At 41.1% G+C, this 16,093-nt stretch overlaps 1 pseudogene; it reads left to right on the top strand.

Annotated features, from left to right (window-relative positions):
• Positions 1-2,931: 2,931 nt before the first annotated feature.
• On the top strand, positions 2,932-11,451 carry LOC135552901 (P2X purinoceptor 5-like; annotated as a pseudogene).
• The last annotated feature ends 4,642 nt before the right edge of the window (positions 11,452-16,093 follow it).

The raw sequence follows: 16,093 nt of genomic DNA, 5'->3' as shown, positions 1-16,093 counted from the left end.
TCTGTCCTCCACTCGTTAACCTATATTAATGGCACCTGTTTGAACTTGTTATCAGTATAAAAGACACCTGTCCACAACCTCAAACAGTCACACTCCAAACTCCACTATGGCCAAGACCAAAGAGCTGTCAAAGGACACCAGAAACAAAATTGTAGACCTGCACCAGACTGGGAAGACTGAATCTGCAATAGATAAGCAGCTTGGTTTGAAGAAATCAACTGTGGGAGCAATTAGGAAATGGAAGACATACAAGACCACTGATAATCTCTCTCGATCTGGGGCTCCACACAAGATCTCACCCCATGGGGTCAAAATGATCACAAGAACGGTGAGCAAAAATCCCAGAACCACACGGGGCGTAGTTTAAAAAACTGGCTTATTGGAAGTCCTCTTTTTTAATGGCTCGGGGTGGAAGCTGTCCCTCTATAATAGTGTTTCTGTCCATTTTCTTTTTTGTACAGAGTTGTAAACAGGGTTCCATTTGATTTCTCAATCCACATGTACAAGCTTATGTACAAATTTAGTGTCACATTCAATAGTGAATTTGAGATTGGGGTCAATGTCATTAAGTATTGCCATAATGTCTGACAGCTCTTTTCCCGTTCCTCCCCATATGTAAATAATTTTGTCAATATAGACACCAATTTTATTGAAAAATAGACTATTTTTTTAAACAAAATTACCCACAAAAGTTAGCATAGCTTGGAGCGACTGTGGAGCCCATCGATGTTCCATTCACTTGGAGGTAGTATTCATCATCAAACCTGAAGGAGTTACGTCAAAACTCCCCAGTTTGGGGTATTTGTTAGTATCTCGGGCTCTCAAATAGTGAGAGAGGGCTGACAGCCCCCATATGGGGAATGCTGTTATATAGACTCGACTGTAATGTGACCTGGTTCTCTCAAACATTGAAATTGCATATTCGCTAATTCTCAGGAGAAAGGACAGGGATTATCTAGTCGCAGTACATTTTAATGACCAAAAACATGACATTTCTACCTTTAGATTTGGTGGTATAGAGAAAGTCAAGATATCAGACAGGGGAGGTGACATAAATAATACTTTGAGCAAAAGAGAATGTTTTGGGATTTTAACACTCCAGACATTATTCCTTAAAGGTCTTAATGATAAAATGCCCATACATGTTATGTTGCAAATGTGAACATTAATTACTGCCACCACTTCAGATAACTCTATTTTCTCTTGCACTATATGAAAACTTACTTGATAGGTCGATGTCCTCATTGTGGTTTTACAAACTTGTTTTTGTGTTATGTACACACGTCATTAGAATACTTATACATTGTTATATTTGGTGCAAATTATAAACACTCACAAAAGTTCTGACGAAGGCCTTGAGGCCGTTAAATAAACTGGGTTTAACGGCCGTTGTTGGTGGAAGAAGGTGAGGACCAAGGTGCAGCGTGGTATGTGTCCATATTTATTCAAATGAACACAAAAATAACAATGTGAAACGACCGAAAACAGTTCTGGCTAGTGCAGACACACAACAGAAAACAATCACCCACAAAACACAATAGAAAACAGGTTCCCTAAATATGGTTCTCAATCAGGGACAACGATTGACAGCTGCCTCTGATTGAGAACAATACCAGGCCAAACACAGAAATAGCAAATCATAGAAAAACTAACATAGACAACCCACCCAACTCGCACCCTGACCATACTATAACAAAGACAGAACGTGACACTGGGTGGTTTGAGCTCTGAATTCTGATTGCCTGAAAGTTGTGGTAAACATTAATTTTTACTGCTCTAACAGCGTCTAATAGCATTCGTAACCAATTTATAATAGCAATAAGGCACTTCCACGGCTAAGGGCTGTTCTTAAGCACGTTGCGTCGTGTATAAGAACAGCCCTTAGCATATTGGCCATATACCACCCCCCCCCCCCCCCCATGCCATATTGCTTAAATATAGAGCAGTCATAATAGCAAGAGCAGTGTGCAGGTTAATTTTTTTTTCTCATCTTATTTAACTGTTACCATGCACCTGCAACAAAGATATCTCAGATTTGCGAGTTTCTTTTGAATTTTGTATTATGAGAACTTTGAAATATAACAAAGCCATGTGATTCATGAGCCACTTTGTTTTGAATTGTTCATTATTTTGTTACATATTGTATATTTATACATATGGAGATAATTGACTTACACCGTAAGGTTTACTATAAAATATTACTCACATGTCTACTGTATATTTACGTTTACATAGGTGTGAATTGCCTCAGCATTTTGTCTTAAAATGTTTGCTCCAAAGAACTAAATAAAAATATTAAATAAAAAATCTGTAAAGTGAAACATGATTTTCCTGTTTATAAATTTTAACATGCTTTGTAAAAGGTCAAATGAAGTCTGAGCTGCTGCAAAAGTGTATTTTTTTAAATTTTGAGCCTGAGTGAGAACATAGTTGGTTAGTAAGGCTTATTTTCACTATATTCAAAACGGAAATAACCTACCTGACAAGAAACCTTGTTGTGAAGTTACATACTTAGAACTTTTGACATCTTGCAAACCATTGACAACTTTGACATCTATGCCTCAGATTGAAAACCACACATGGGCTTACTGTTCTGACACGTTTCCCCTCCATTTCATCTCTAAAACCAACAACAAAAGCATTCCTGCCTCTCAAAACGTTGGTCTCATGCAAAAGTGGATATCAGTTACATTCGTGTGTACTGTTGTTTTGTACAGAACATCGTAGGCTGTGGAAAAATGTTGCGACAACTTGCACCTGCATCCTGTGACTAGTTTCTTACATCTGCCACCCATGTCTTTTAAATCACGCTGCTTGCACCACAGTGTGCTGTTAATTCCCCCCCGCAAACTGTCTCTTCAGAAGATTTAAAAGCCATGCCCCTTGAAACTCATTGGCTGAATAGATATGACCTAAGGAAATGATGTCATTACATTGTTTGTAGTATGAAAGCTGATGGGTAGAGACAAGATTTTAAGATTTCATCTCGGAGACCAGGGTAAGAAATTAAACTATGATTTCATATTTTTTTATGTGAGTTTCAATGTATATTTTCAATATAATGAGTGTTTCACTAGCACACTGAAAATACTATGAAATCAACATCGGAACGATTCCCAATGTAATTAATTTTGCTCTGGTCATTTTGGCAGCCATGAACAAGTTCTGGACTGTGATGGCTTCTGTGGGTTCAAGGGTTGCAATAGCTGTATAACTGACTGTTGTGTTCAAATTTACAGTATCACGGCCGGGGAATGGCTTCCAATAGCTGTAAAAGCAAAATTCTTTCAAATGTTCTTTCCTGTCTTAACTACAAGACTGGAAAATTCATCATCGCAGAAAGCAAGAGAGTCGGCACTTTGTGAGTTATACAATTATCCATCATTGGATACCTTGTTGGGTAAGGAACTCAACAAATTAATTTCCACATTTTCAAGATATATCCCCTTATAATGATCTAAGGGCATATTAAATGTTATTATTCAAATACAATCTAGTCCAGATCTTCTTGATAGGAAGTTATGAAGCTTAAGATTTTTAGCTATCATGAAGATCCTTCCATCCAGCATTATATTTTTGATAAGTGTCAGTCTGGTATAATTCTAAACTTAAGCCGAATTATTTATTTTTTGATCCTCATTGAGATGGTCTACACAGGTATGTATTCCTGAGCAAGAAGGCCTACCAGGCCAAGGAGGAATCTATCCAGAGCGCTGTGATGACCAAACTGAAGGGAGTGGCGGTCACCAACACCGCAGAGTCCGGACGGATGGTGTGGGAGCCTGTGGACTATGTCATTCCACCCCAGGTCAGACTAACTACAATCCCATTTAAGTCCTTTGATGTTAATGTTTGGTCTTATTTCTATCTCATCCACTGTGCTTGACTGCTAGAATAAATATAATTATAAACTGGGTGGTTTGAGCCCTGAATGCAGTTTGGCTGAAAGCCTTGGTACTGAATAACAGACCGTATACCACGGTATGACAAAATATTTATTTTTACTGTTCTAAATACGTTGGTGTAACCTGTTTATAATAGCAATAAGGCACCTCGGGGGTTTGTGGTATATAGCCAACATACCACTGTTAATGGCTGCATTCAGGCACTCCGGGTTGCAGTGTGCGTAAGAACAGCCCTTAGTTGTGGAATATTGGCCATATATCTCACCTCCTTGGGCCTTATTGCTAAAATATAATAAAAGCTGAGGCTGCGGTTCCAATGGTAACCGCCCCGTTCCACCCGTCCCTCACCCCGGAAGCCTCATCGTCAGAGAAACTCTGTATCACATCTGTTGAATGTGTTTGTTTACCTTTATGCACACATTTTTGTGGTCACCCTCCCTTCATTTTTCTCACTGTTAATCATGAATGGTGAAATGTCTATACAGCATCTGCATGCCAATATTTTATCTCAATTCATTTCATGAGAATATGCATTTAGATCTTCTTGATAGGAAGTTATGAAGCTTAAGATTTTTAGCTATCATGTAGATCCTTCCATCCAGCATTATATTTTTGATATGGTATAATTTTGCCACAATATATTAATTGATGAATATACTGTATATGTTTCAAGTAGATTGACGAACAAAGATACTGTAAGTCAAAACATTGCATTCAAGGCAAAAAAGTTGGTAAAGCTGCAATGGGTAAATCGAAAAAAATACTCAGACAGGAGCACAGGCAGACAGACATATAAACTCACAGACAGGCATGTTTCCCTCTCTCTCTATTCACTAATCTCCATCTCTCTCTTCCCCCCCACCTTCCTTCTGTATCCATCTCTTTGCCTGCCTCTATCTACCTCCTCTTTATCCCCCCTCCTCTTCTCTTCTCTCTCCTTCACCCTCTCCCTCCCTCCCTCCTGCAGTCACCTACTTCTCTCTCTCTCTGCTTCCTCCTGTATCTGTTCTCTCCCTGTCCTTATTTCCCTCACACCCTCTTCTCATCTATCTCCCTCTCCCTCCTCACTCTTCTCTTTCCCACCTCTCCAGATAGGATATTGATGCATACATCAATACACTGCATTCAAGGCAATAAAGTTGGTTATAATGCTGCAATGGGTAAAAGACTCAGACAGACAGACTTATCCACTCAGAGTTGGAGTTTCCCCCCAATTTCCCCAATGATGTGGATCCCCATTTATTATTTTTTCCTTGAATGCAATGTATTCACTTATACCCTGATGCCTATCTATGCTTCAATATCCTGTCTGTGGAGGTGGGAGAGAGTAAAGAGAGGTGTATGTGTATATGCGTTAAGTAGATTGACACACAGATAAGTCAATACATTGCATTCAAGGCAAAAAAAGTTGGTGATAAAGCTGCAATGGGTATATTGATGAAAGACTCGGACAGACAGGCAGAGTATTTCACCAATATACCCATTGCAGCTTTATCACTAACTTTCTTGCCTTGAATGCAATGCATTGATTAATGCATCAATACTTTGATGCATATCTTTTCGCTTTGAATATAATGTATTGACTTATGTGTTGTGTCTCATGATCTATATTGTTCTGCAAATGCGTGCCACACTGACGCTTATCAGTTGATACCAGGCTGGTTTAACACTCTTTAATTTTTTCCTATAGGGTGATGCAGTTTTTTTCATTGTTACCAATTTTATAGAGACACCAAAACAGAAGTTGGTCAACTGTGCTGAGGTAAGGAATTTCCCTTTCTTTGCTTTGTGTTGTCACCTTTAATCACCCTTTAAAAGTGCAATATACACTGTATTTGGTCTGTATTTGTTAAACCATACCAGTTTGTTTGGTATTGTTTCACAGAGCCCCGATGTGCCGGATGGCCACTGTAAGGGAGATAAAGACTGTGCAAAGGGAGAGTCAGTGAAAACTGGCCATGGTAGCAATTTTTGAAGACTCAAATTGAATTGAAACAAATTGAAACAAGAAATTATATATACTGCCTCCTTTACTCTTCACGAACATAAAATATAATTTTCTGTAGGATTTAGGACAGGCCGCTGCTTGAGACAATGGGAAATCCAGTGGTACGTGTGAGATATATAGCTGGTGCCCCATTGAGAGTTGCCACCAACCACAGTAAGTGTGTCATGATATGACAAAATCTAATGAAAATGTTTTGCATTCTACCAGGAAGTGGCTTGCTCTCAGTCTTTTTCATGTGTATTTTGTGTAATTTCCCTTAAGTTTTGTTTTTGAGTGTCACCGAGGGCTTCATAGGAGCATTGCCGATGATCACTGGAGTGTAACAAAGGGGAAAAAACGGAGCATCTCGAGTCTGATTGTCACCCCTCCCCTCGAGAGAATGCAAATATTCCCATTGGTTCACTGCAGATTGAAGCCTGTAGTTAAGGCCTTGCAGAAGCTGCATGGAGGCAGAAAAATCCAAAAGTTTTAACGGAGACAAAACTAATAATATCATACCTGTGTTGAAGTCCCAGGACCAACTAGAAGATAACAAAGCAAAAGCAATACTATTCAGAAAACACCTACACAATGTCCACTCTTGCCGCAATGACCCTCACATTGACCTTGTTGATAGAGAAGTACAGAAAACAATATTTACCTGACACTTACCTCTCTCACGACACCAGTAGACCAGTAGGCTCGATCCTAGGCCCCACGCTTTTCTCAATTTACATCAACAACATAGCTCAGGCAGTAGGAAGCTCTCTCATTTATATGCAGATGATAAAGTCTTATACTCAGCTGGTCCCTTAAATGCTCTATAACAAAGCTTTCTTAGTGTCCACCAAGCTTTCTCTGCCCTTAACCTTGTTCTTAACACCTCCAGAACAAAGGTCATGTGGTTTGGTAAGAAGAATGCCCCCCTCCCACTGATGTGATTACTACCTCTGAGGGTTTAGAGCTTGAGGTAGTCACCACTGTCCGTCACTCAGCACATATCAAAGCTGCAGGCTAAAGTTAAATCTAGACTTGTTTTCTTCAATCGTAATCGCTCCTCTTTCAACCCAGCTGCCAAACTAACCCTGATTCAGATGACCATCCTATCCATGCTAGAATACAGAGACGTAATTTATAGGAAAGGGTGCTCTCGGGCGACTAATGTTTTTTTACCATTCGGCCAACAGATTTGCCACCAATGCTCCTTATAGGACACATCACTGCACTCTATACTCCTCTGTAAACTGGTCATCTCTGGATACCCGTTGCAAGACCCACTAGTTGATGCTTATTTATAAAACCCTCTTAGGCCTCACTCCCCCCTATCTGAGATACAGTACATACTGCAGCCCTCATCCTCCACATACAACACCCGTTCTGCCAGTCACATTCTGTTAAATGGCCCAAAACACACACATCCCTGGGTCGCTCCTCTTTTCAGTTCGCTGCAGCTAGTGACTGGGACGAGCTGTAAAAAACACTCAAACTGGACAGTTTTATCTCCATCTCATCATTCAAAATCTCAATCATGGACACTCTTACTGACAGTTGTGGCTGCTTTGTATGATGTATTGTTGTCTCTACATTATTGCCTTTGTGCTGTTGTCTGTGCCCAGTATTGTTTGTACCATGTTTTGTGCTGCTACCATATTGTGCTGCTGCCATGTTGTGTTGCTACAATGTTGTTGTCATGTGTTGCTGCTATGTTGTTGTCTTAGGTCTCTCTTTATGTAGTGTTGTGGTGTCTCTCGTCGTGATGTGTATTTTATCCTATATTGTTATTATTAATCCCAGCCTCTGTCCCCGCAAGAGGCCTTTTGGTAGGCCGTCATTGTAAATAAGAATTTGTTCTTAACTGACTTGCCTAGTTATATTAAGTTTAAATAAATAGAAGAATCCACCCCGATCCGTCACTGTCGAAGAAACTAAGATCCATCTGAATTAAAAAAAAAAAATCTAAACATCTGGGGTAGACAACCTACACCACTTCCTTCTGCCTTGGAAATCTGCAGTTGTTATAATGATTCACTAACCTGATAAAGACCCATACATCACAAGCTACAGACCAGTCAGCCTCCTCAGCCATGTTAGAAAGCTGTTTGAGAGAGTACTCAACCAAAGACTGAGCAGCCACACTGAGGAAATGGTCCTTCTTGGAGTCCATCAGGATGGCTTCAGAAAAACAAGATCAACTACAGAAGACTTTCAGAAGAAATTCTCCAAAATTTCAAGAAAACATATTTTTTACCCTGACCGTCTTCTTAGATCTAGAAAAGGCATTCGACAAGATGTGGCATAATGAGTTGCAGACTCCAATCTTAAACTACCACCTTCCATCAAAAACATCAACACCAGCTTCCTCCACAACCGCACAAATAAAGTAAAGGCTTCCACAGCAATATCCCCACCATTTACCCCTGAAGCAGGTGTCCCAAAGGGGGCAGTCCTATGGCATTCCTGCTATATATATTAGACATCTATTAACCCCCATCCACCATAGGTCAAGTTTCACAGTTTGCTGACAATCTCTTCTACTGGTCCAGATGTCCTCAACTTGCTGCCAAAAAACTTGAGCTAGAGACATGGTCTAACATGTGGTGCGTAAAGCTGAACCCACAAAATACTTAATGTGTCCTCTTTACAAGATGCACCATCCAAAAAACAAAGAAACCCATTGAAATCAAGCTTTATGGCAAATTAATAAATGTAGAAAAAGTGGCTAAATTCCTTGGCATCACCTTTCAGAAGAACATGCACTGGACAACACATATCGCGAACATAAAGAGAGTAAGGGACGAAAAAGACTCAGCCACTTAAAAACAATGTGCGGAAGAAAATATAGAAACTCACCTCAGACAGTGTTTAAAGTCTATATCAGCTACATCCGATCTCTTTAAATACACCCTACCAGCCTGGATAACAGCCTCACCACAGCAGATTAATTGGCTACTGACAATTCAAAACATAGCAATAACAATGCCCTACAGACTACCAAGGTACATCAGTAATCATTACACCCACAACATATCTGGACTCAGTCAATCATTGGTCAGAAGTTCATCAACAGAGCCATGCATAACCCATTACTGAAGGAAGCTGTGGAAGAGGCCAAATGAACCACAGACACACCCATGTCCAAAATGCTCCAAGGTTGAAACTGACCCAACATATTCCACTATCCCGACATAGCTGTGCACAACTGACTCCAATCAGACATTACCATATATTATTTTATACATACATTTTCTTTTTAAATATACAATTACAGTTTATATATTTTTCTTGTTCTATTCAATTTAGAGATATCTAACCCTTCCCCCTACCACCTACCCTTACCTTAACAAGGGTCCGTATCCTACACACACACAGGCACATACACGCATGCACGCACACACACACATACACACACACACGAGCATGTGTACACAGTAGTAATTTTCCTTCCCTTTCCTCTCTTCAGGGATGGACATAAACACATGTCTATTTTAAGAGAAGCTGAAAACTTCACAATCTTCATAAAGAATTTCATCAGATTTCCCAAATTCAGTTTCTCAAAGTAAGTTATCTATGTTAAAAACACATACAAAATAGACAGACCGATGGATTTCTGACAGAGTTTTCTTCAAATGTTTAAATGTATAAACTAGAGCTGGAGTCTTTTAATCGGTTAATGTGAAGTATTTCAGAGTGTTAACTTTCTGCAATTTGATATAAAAACATTTATCTTAAACTTTTCACCCAATTATGAGGGCCAATGTTCAGGACACAGCTGACAAATACCATCTGAAGAAATGTCACTATGATGAGCTCCTTGAACCCTACTGCCCAATATTTCGTCTGGGAGACATTGTTTACCGGACTGGACACAGCTTTCAGGACATGGTTTTGAGGGTCAGTTTTCACAATATAAAAGTGTATTTGTGGTTGTTATTGATGATGACATTGATGAGGATGGTTTTTTTTCAATTAATTTAAGCAGTTAAATGTAGACTCTGTAAGATGTGCATACCATCCAAGAGGAAGCCACCAACAAAATACTTGTACATAAAAAAATAATGTAAATAATAGAGCATTTCACTATCAATACTCACTCTCTCTCTCTCTCTCTCCCCAGGGTGGTTCAATTGGAATTATGATTAAGTGGAAGTGTGACCTTGACAGAGATCACTCAAAATGCAAGCCACAGTACAACTTTACTCGCATTGACATTAATGCATCCAGAGAGTCCACAGGATTCAACTTCAGGTGACACACATTTGCGCACACACACACAATCACGTGCACACTCACTCACACACACTCAAGAAGTTGACAAATACTACTTAATTTGAAGTCATACTTCAATCTTCCACATTTTTGGTACTCTCATAACAGACATGCTCGGTATTACAAAAATGAGTCTGGAGAAGTCTACCGAACACAATTCAAAGTGTATGGCATACGCATCAACATCATGGTGCATGGAAAGGTATGAAATGTGTCTTTATTATATGGATTTTCAGGATGAATGCATCTATTTTGTTTCCTGATGTTTTGACTCCCTTATTGTTACTTTCTTCTATGTTCTACTACAGGCTGGAAAGTTCTGTATCATTCCCACCGTTATCAATATAGGCTCAGGACTAGCTTGTATTGGTGGTGTAAGTATTATTCAACATACCTGTACAGTCAAAACAATACTTTCAGATCAACTTGTTTTTTGAAAAGATGACATTCGTATTGAGACTATACATATCAATTTCACAGAAGAGGTTGGTGGTCTGTAATGTCTGTAGTGGTAGAAATGGAATGGTAGCCGTTCCATGTATTCCATTACAGCCATTCCAAAGTGCCCGTCCTCTTCTAGCGTCTCCCACCAGCCTCCTCTGCAATATAGGTATATAGTATATTCTGTATATTTTATTGTATAATATTATTTTATTTTGTATATGTTCATGGGCCTTGTTTTATTGCAGGGGACCTGGCTCTGTGACTGGATTCTTCTCTACCTGATGAAAAAGAGGGAGTTCTATAAGGACTGGAAGTTTGAAAACGTCAAGAAGTATGGCATTTACAATAAATATTTGCCTGAGTTACATTTTTTTTCCTGGTAACAGAGATTAAGAGACTCTTGTTATAAAATGTAATTTTATACACTCCCCCTTCTACAGGATAGACAGAAATGCGTCTAACATCACAGAACACTATAACGGTACAACAGAGGATACAAAACAAATCCCAGAAGAGCTGCAGCTCACTGACCAATCACCTGAGGTTTAACACCATGGCAGCAGCACACTGATCTATCACCAGAGGTTTAATCATGACAGGGCGGCAGGGTTGTTGGAAGAACTTAAAATTCTTAAGTTGTTTGAAAATATTATGAAAATAGAGTTAAGTTAAACACAATTTTCCTTGTTGTTTTTAGACACATAGTTGTTTAGATTATACATTTGTCTTATGTTGAATTCATTTTTTTGGGAGGGGTGGGGGGTGTTGATTGAACAAGTGAAGTAGAGTAAAGTACTAATTATATTCAAGTAAGGATGTCAAAATAATAAATTATATTTTCAAGTATAATTTACTGATCACCTGGATAATTATTTTACAGTGCACATGTATATATTAATCAGAGTAGATCACCCTATTCAATTACATTACACCAGGACGCATTACTGCAACACGTTTTGACTCAAATGTCAGAGTGTTTCAGCCAACGCTGCCTGTGAAGGACTTTTTTGGTATTCTTGGCATTTTATTAGGATCCCCATTAGCTGTTGCAAAAGCAGCAGCAACTCTTCCTGGGCCACACAACTTGAAGTGTTACACAGTACAGAACATTAATAGACAAGAACAGTCGAAACACATTCCAGAAATGCATCCTGCTGTAATGTCATTAATTCAGTAGGCTCATCTGCTCTAATTAAGGATTCAAAACAAAGCTATTTATAACGTGTAATTTTGGTGCTATATACTGTATTTCAGAAAAAATACAGTTGGACTTCTGATATTCACTAAAGACCAGAATTTGGAAGAAACAAAGACATTTGACATGAAAAGTTTGTTTGTGGCAGCTTCAAAAGGAGACGAAACCAGACTAAATGGGCTACTACAGTATCTTGAAGTTACCAATAAACATCTCACAGAGAGAGAGTGTCTCATTTTCATTCTTGGTCAGAAATCTAACAATGCTCAAGGGCAAATGCTAGAACTACCCATTAAATACGGCCGGTATTTATTGTTCATAACTGATTTATTGATTGCTTGATTGATTGGCATTTCTCTGCAGATCAGACAGCCCTGCATGTGGCCATAGGGAGAAAGAGCTTTGACTTTGGGGAGCTGCTGGTACAGAAAATAACAGATGTTCAGGCCAAAGCCAGTGGAAACTTCTTCCAGCTCCATAGAAGGCTGGGATTCTATTTTGGTTAGTACTAAGTAATAAGTTAACCTTTTTTTGCTTTGGGTTTAGTTTGAGACACAGCAAGTTTTTTGAATCACAAACACTATCCCTACTCATGTCTGTACTTTCGCTCCACCCGATTTCGGTTCCGAGATGGCGTAGCAGTCAGACGTCTGTTTTGTCTTGTCTCGCCCCGTCCCATGTATATATTGTTTTCTTCGTATATATTTTTTATCTCAATTTCCATCTACGGACTGAACAACCCGCCTCACCCAAAGTGGTACAGATCTGCTATTTATTTTACACTTTAGAACCGGAACCCCCATCAGAAGCTAGCCAGCTAACTAGCTACTAGCTAGTAGTCAGTTCGCCACTGCTAGCGGTCATCACCGTTAACTCGGACATCAGCCAGCCTCAGCCCGGTCAATTCCTGCCAGTCTACACAGCGCGATATCAACCCAGAGCATAACGGACGACTTTTTCTCCTCCATATCTCCGGATTCCTACCGCAAGCTCTGAACCTTTACACCGGATCATCGCAGCTAGCTAGCTGCTATCGGAGTAGCTACTCCTGGCCAACGTCTCTGTTCCGAAGCAAGCACCAGTTAGCCTGGAGCTAGGCCCATCTCCCGGCTAGCCGAAGAGGTCCATCAGCCAATTCTTGGGCTACAATACTTATTTTGCCAATTGGCCTGGACCCTATTACTGACGACACGGAGCCCCGCCGATCCATCACGGCTGATCTTATTTCACTGTAGAGCCTCCAGCCCTGCTCAATATGCCTTAGCTAGCCCTTTTGTTCCAACCCCCACACATGCAGTGACCTTACCTGGATTCAATGGTGCATCTAGAGACAAAACCTCTCTCATCGTCACTCAATGCCTAGGTTTACCTCCACTGTACTCACATCCTACCATACCCTTGTCTGTACATTATGCCTTGAATCTAGTCTTGTAGGAAAACCCTCAAACGGATCACTAATACCTTTGACCTTACACAGCTAGTTAATCAAATCAAATTTTATTTGTCACATACACATGGTTAGCAGATGTTAATGCGAGTGTAGCGAAATGCTTGTGCTTCCAGTTCCGACAATGCAGTAATAATCAACAAGTAATCTAACAATTACAAAACTAATATCTTATACACAGTGTAAGGGGATAAAGAATATGTACATAAAGATATGAATGAGTGATGGTGCAGAGCAGCATAGGCAAGATACAGTAGATGGTATCGAGTACAGTATATACATATGAGATGAGTATGTAAACAAAGTGGCATAGTTAAAGTGGCTAGTGATACATGTATTACATAAGGATGCAGTAGATGATAGAGTATAGTATATGCGTATACATATGAGATGAATAATGTAGGGTATGTAAACATTATATTAGGTAGAATTGTTTAAAGTGGCTAGTGATATATTTTACATCCTTTCCCATCAATTCCCATTATTGAAGTGGCTGGAGTTGAGTCAGTGTGTTGGCAGCAGCCACTCAATGTTAGTGGTGGCTGTTTAACAGCCTGATGGCCTTGAGATAGAAGCTGTTTTTCAGTCTCTCGGTCCCAGCTTTGATGCACCTGTACTGACCTCGCCTTCTGGATGATAGCGGGGTGAACAGGCAGTGGCTCGGGTGGGTGTTGTCCTTGATGATCTTTATGGCCTTCCTGTAACATCGGGTGGTGTAGGTGTCCTGGAGGGCAGGTAGTTTGCCCCCGGTGATACGTTGTGCAGACCTCACTACCCTCTGGAGAGCCTTACGGTTGAGGGCGGAGCAGTTGCCGTACCAGGCGGTGATACAGCCCGCCAGGATGCTCTCGATTGTGCATCTGTAGAAGTTTGTGAGTGTTTTTGGTGACAAATTTCTTCAGACTCCTGAGGTTGAAGAGGCGCTGCTGCGCCTTCTTCACGATGCTGTCTGTGTGAGTGGACCAATTCAGTTTGTCTGTGATGTGTATGCCGAGGAACTTAAAACTTACTACCCTCTCCACTACTGTTCCATCGATGTGGATAGGGGGGTGTTCCCTCTGCTGTTTCCTGAAGTCCACAATCATCTCCTTAGTTTTGTTGACGTTGAGTGTGAGGTTATTGTCCTGACACCACACTCCGAGGGCCCTCACCTCCTACATGAGAGGGCTCAGAACGCACCCTTGTGGGGCCCCAGTGTTGAGGATCAGTGGGGTGGAGATGTTGTTGCCTACCCTCACCACCTGGGGGCGGCCCGTCAGGAAGTCCAGTACCCAGTTGCACAGGGCGGGGTCGAGACCCAGGGTCTCGAGCTTGATTACGAGCTTGGAGGGTACTATGGTGTTAAATGCCGAGCTGTAGTTGATGAACAGCATTCTCACATAGGTATTCCTCTTGTCCAGATGGGTTAGGGCAGTGTGCAGTGTGGTTGAGATTGCGTCGTCTGTGGACCTATTTGGGCGGTAAGCAAATTGGAGTGGGTCTAGGGTGTAAGGTAGGGTGGAGGTGATATGGTCCTTGACTAGTCTCTCATAGCACTTCATGACGGAAGTGAGTGCTACGGGGCGGTAGTCGTTTAGCTCAGTTACCTTAGCTTTCTTGGGAACAGGAGCAATGGTGGCCCTCTTGAAGCATGTGGGAACAGCAGACTGGTATAGGGATTGATTGAATATGTCCGTAAACACACCAGCCAGCTGGTCTGCGCATGCTCTGAGGGCGCGGCTGGGGATGCTGTCTGGGCCTGCAGCCTTGCGAGGGTTAACACGTTTAAATGTTTTACTCACCTCGGCTGCAGTGAAGGAGAGACCGCATGTTTCCGTTGCAGGCCGTGTCAGTGGCACTGTATTGTCCTCAAAGCGGGCAAAAAAGTTATTTAGTCTGCCTGGGAGCAAGACATCCTGGTCCATGACTGGGCTGGATTTCTTCTTGTAGTCCGTGATTGACTGTAGACCCTGCCACATACCTCTTGTGTCTGAGCCGTTGAATTGAGATTCTACTTTGTCTCTATACTGACGCTTAGCTTGTTTGTTAGCCTTACGGAGGGAATAGCTGCACTGTTTGTATTCGGTCATGTTACCAGTCACCTTGCTCTGATTAAAAGCAGTGGTTCGCGCTTTCAGTTTCACGCGAATGCTGCCATCAATCCACGATTTCTGGTTAGGGAATGTTTTAATCGTTGCTATGGGAACGACATCTTCAACGCACGTTCTAATGAACTCTCACACCGAATCAACGTATTCGTCAATGTTGTTGCCTGACGCAATACGAAACATGTCCCAGTCCACGTGATGGAAGCAGTCTTGGAGTGTGGAATCAGCTTGGTCGGACCAGCGTTGGACAGACCTCAGCGTGGGAGCTTCTTGTTTTAGTTTCTGTCTGTAGGCAGGGATCAGCAAAATGGAGTCGTGGTCAGCTTTTCCGAAAGGGGGGCGGGGCAGGGCCTTATATGCGTTGCGGAAGTTAGAATAACAGTGATCCAAGGTTTTGCCAGCCCTGGTGGCGCAATCGATATGCTGATACATTTTAGGGAGTCTTGTTTTCAGATTAGCCTTGTTAAAATCCCCAGCAACAGTGAATGCAGCCTCCGGATAAATGGATTCCAGTTTGCAAAGAGTCAAGTAAAGTTCGTTCAGAGCCATCGATGTGTCTGCTTGGGGGGGAATATATTCGGCTGTGATTATAATCGAAGAGAATTCTCTTGGTAGATAATGCGGTCTACATTTGATTGTGAGGAATTCTAAATCAGGTGAACAGAAGGATTTGAGTTCCTGTATGTTTCTGTGATCACACAGAAACATAGAGGGCCAACCAGGGTGACTTGTTGCTCTAAAACACAGATTGATTTGGTGTTC

The sequence above is a fragment of the Oncorhynchus masou genome, chromosome 13, assembly GCF_036934945.1.
Source record: "Oncorhynchus masou masou isolate Uvic2021 chromosome 13, UVic_Omas_1.1, whole genome shotgun sequence".
Classification (NCBI taxonomy): domain Eukaryota; kingdom Metazoa; phylum Chordata; class Actinopteri; order Salmoniformes; family Salmonidae; genus Oncorhynchus; species Oncorhynchus masou.
Note: the sequence above shows the minus strand (reverse complement) of the source record. Positions and strands in the feature narration are given on the sequence as shown.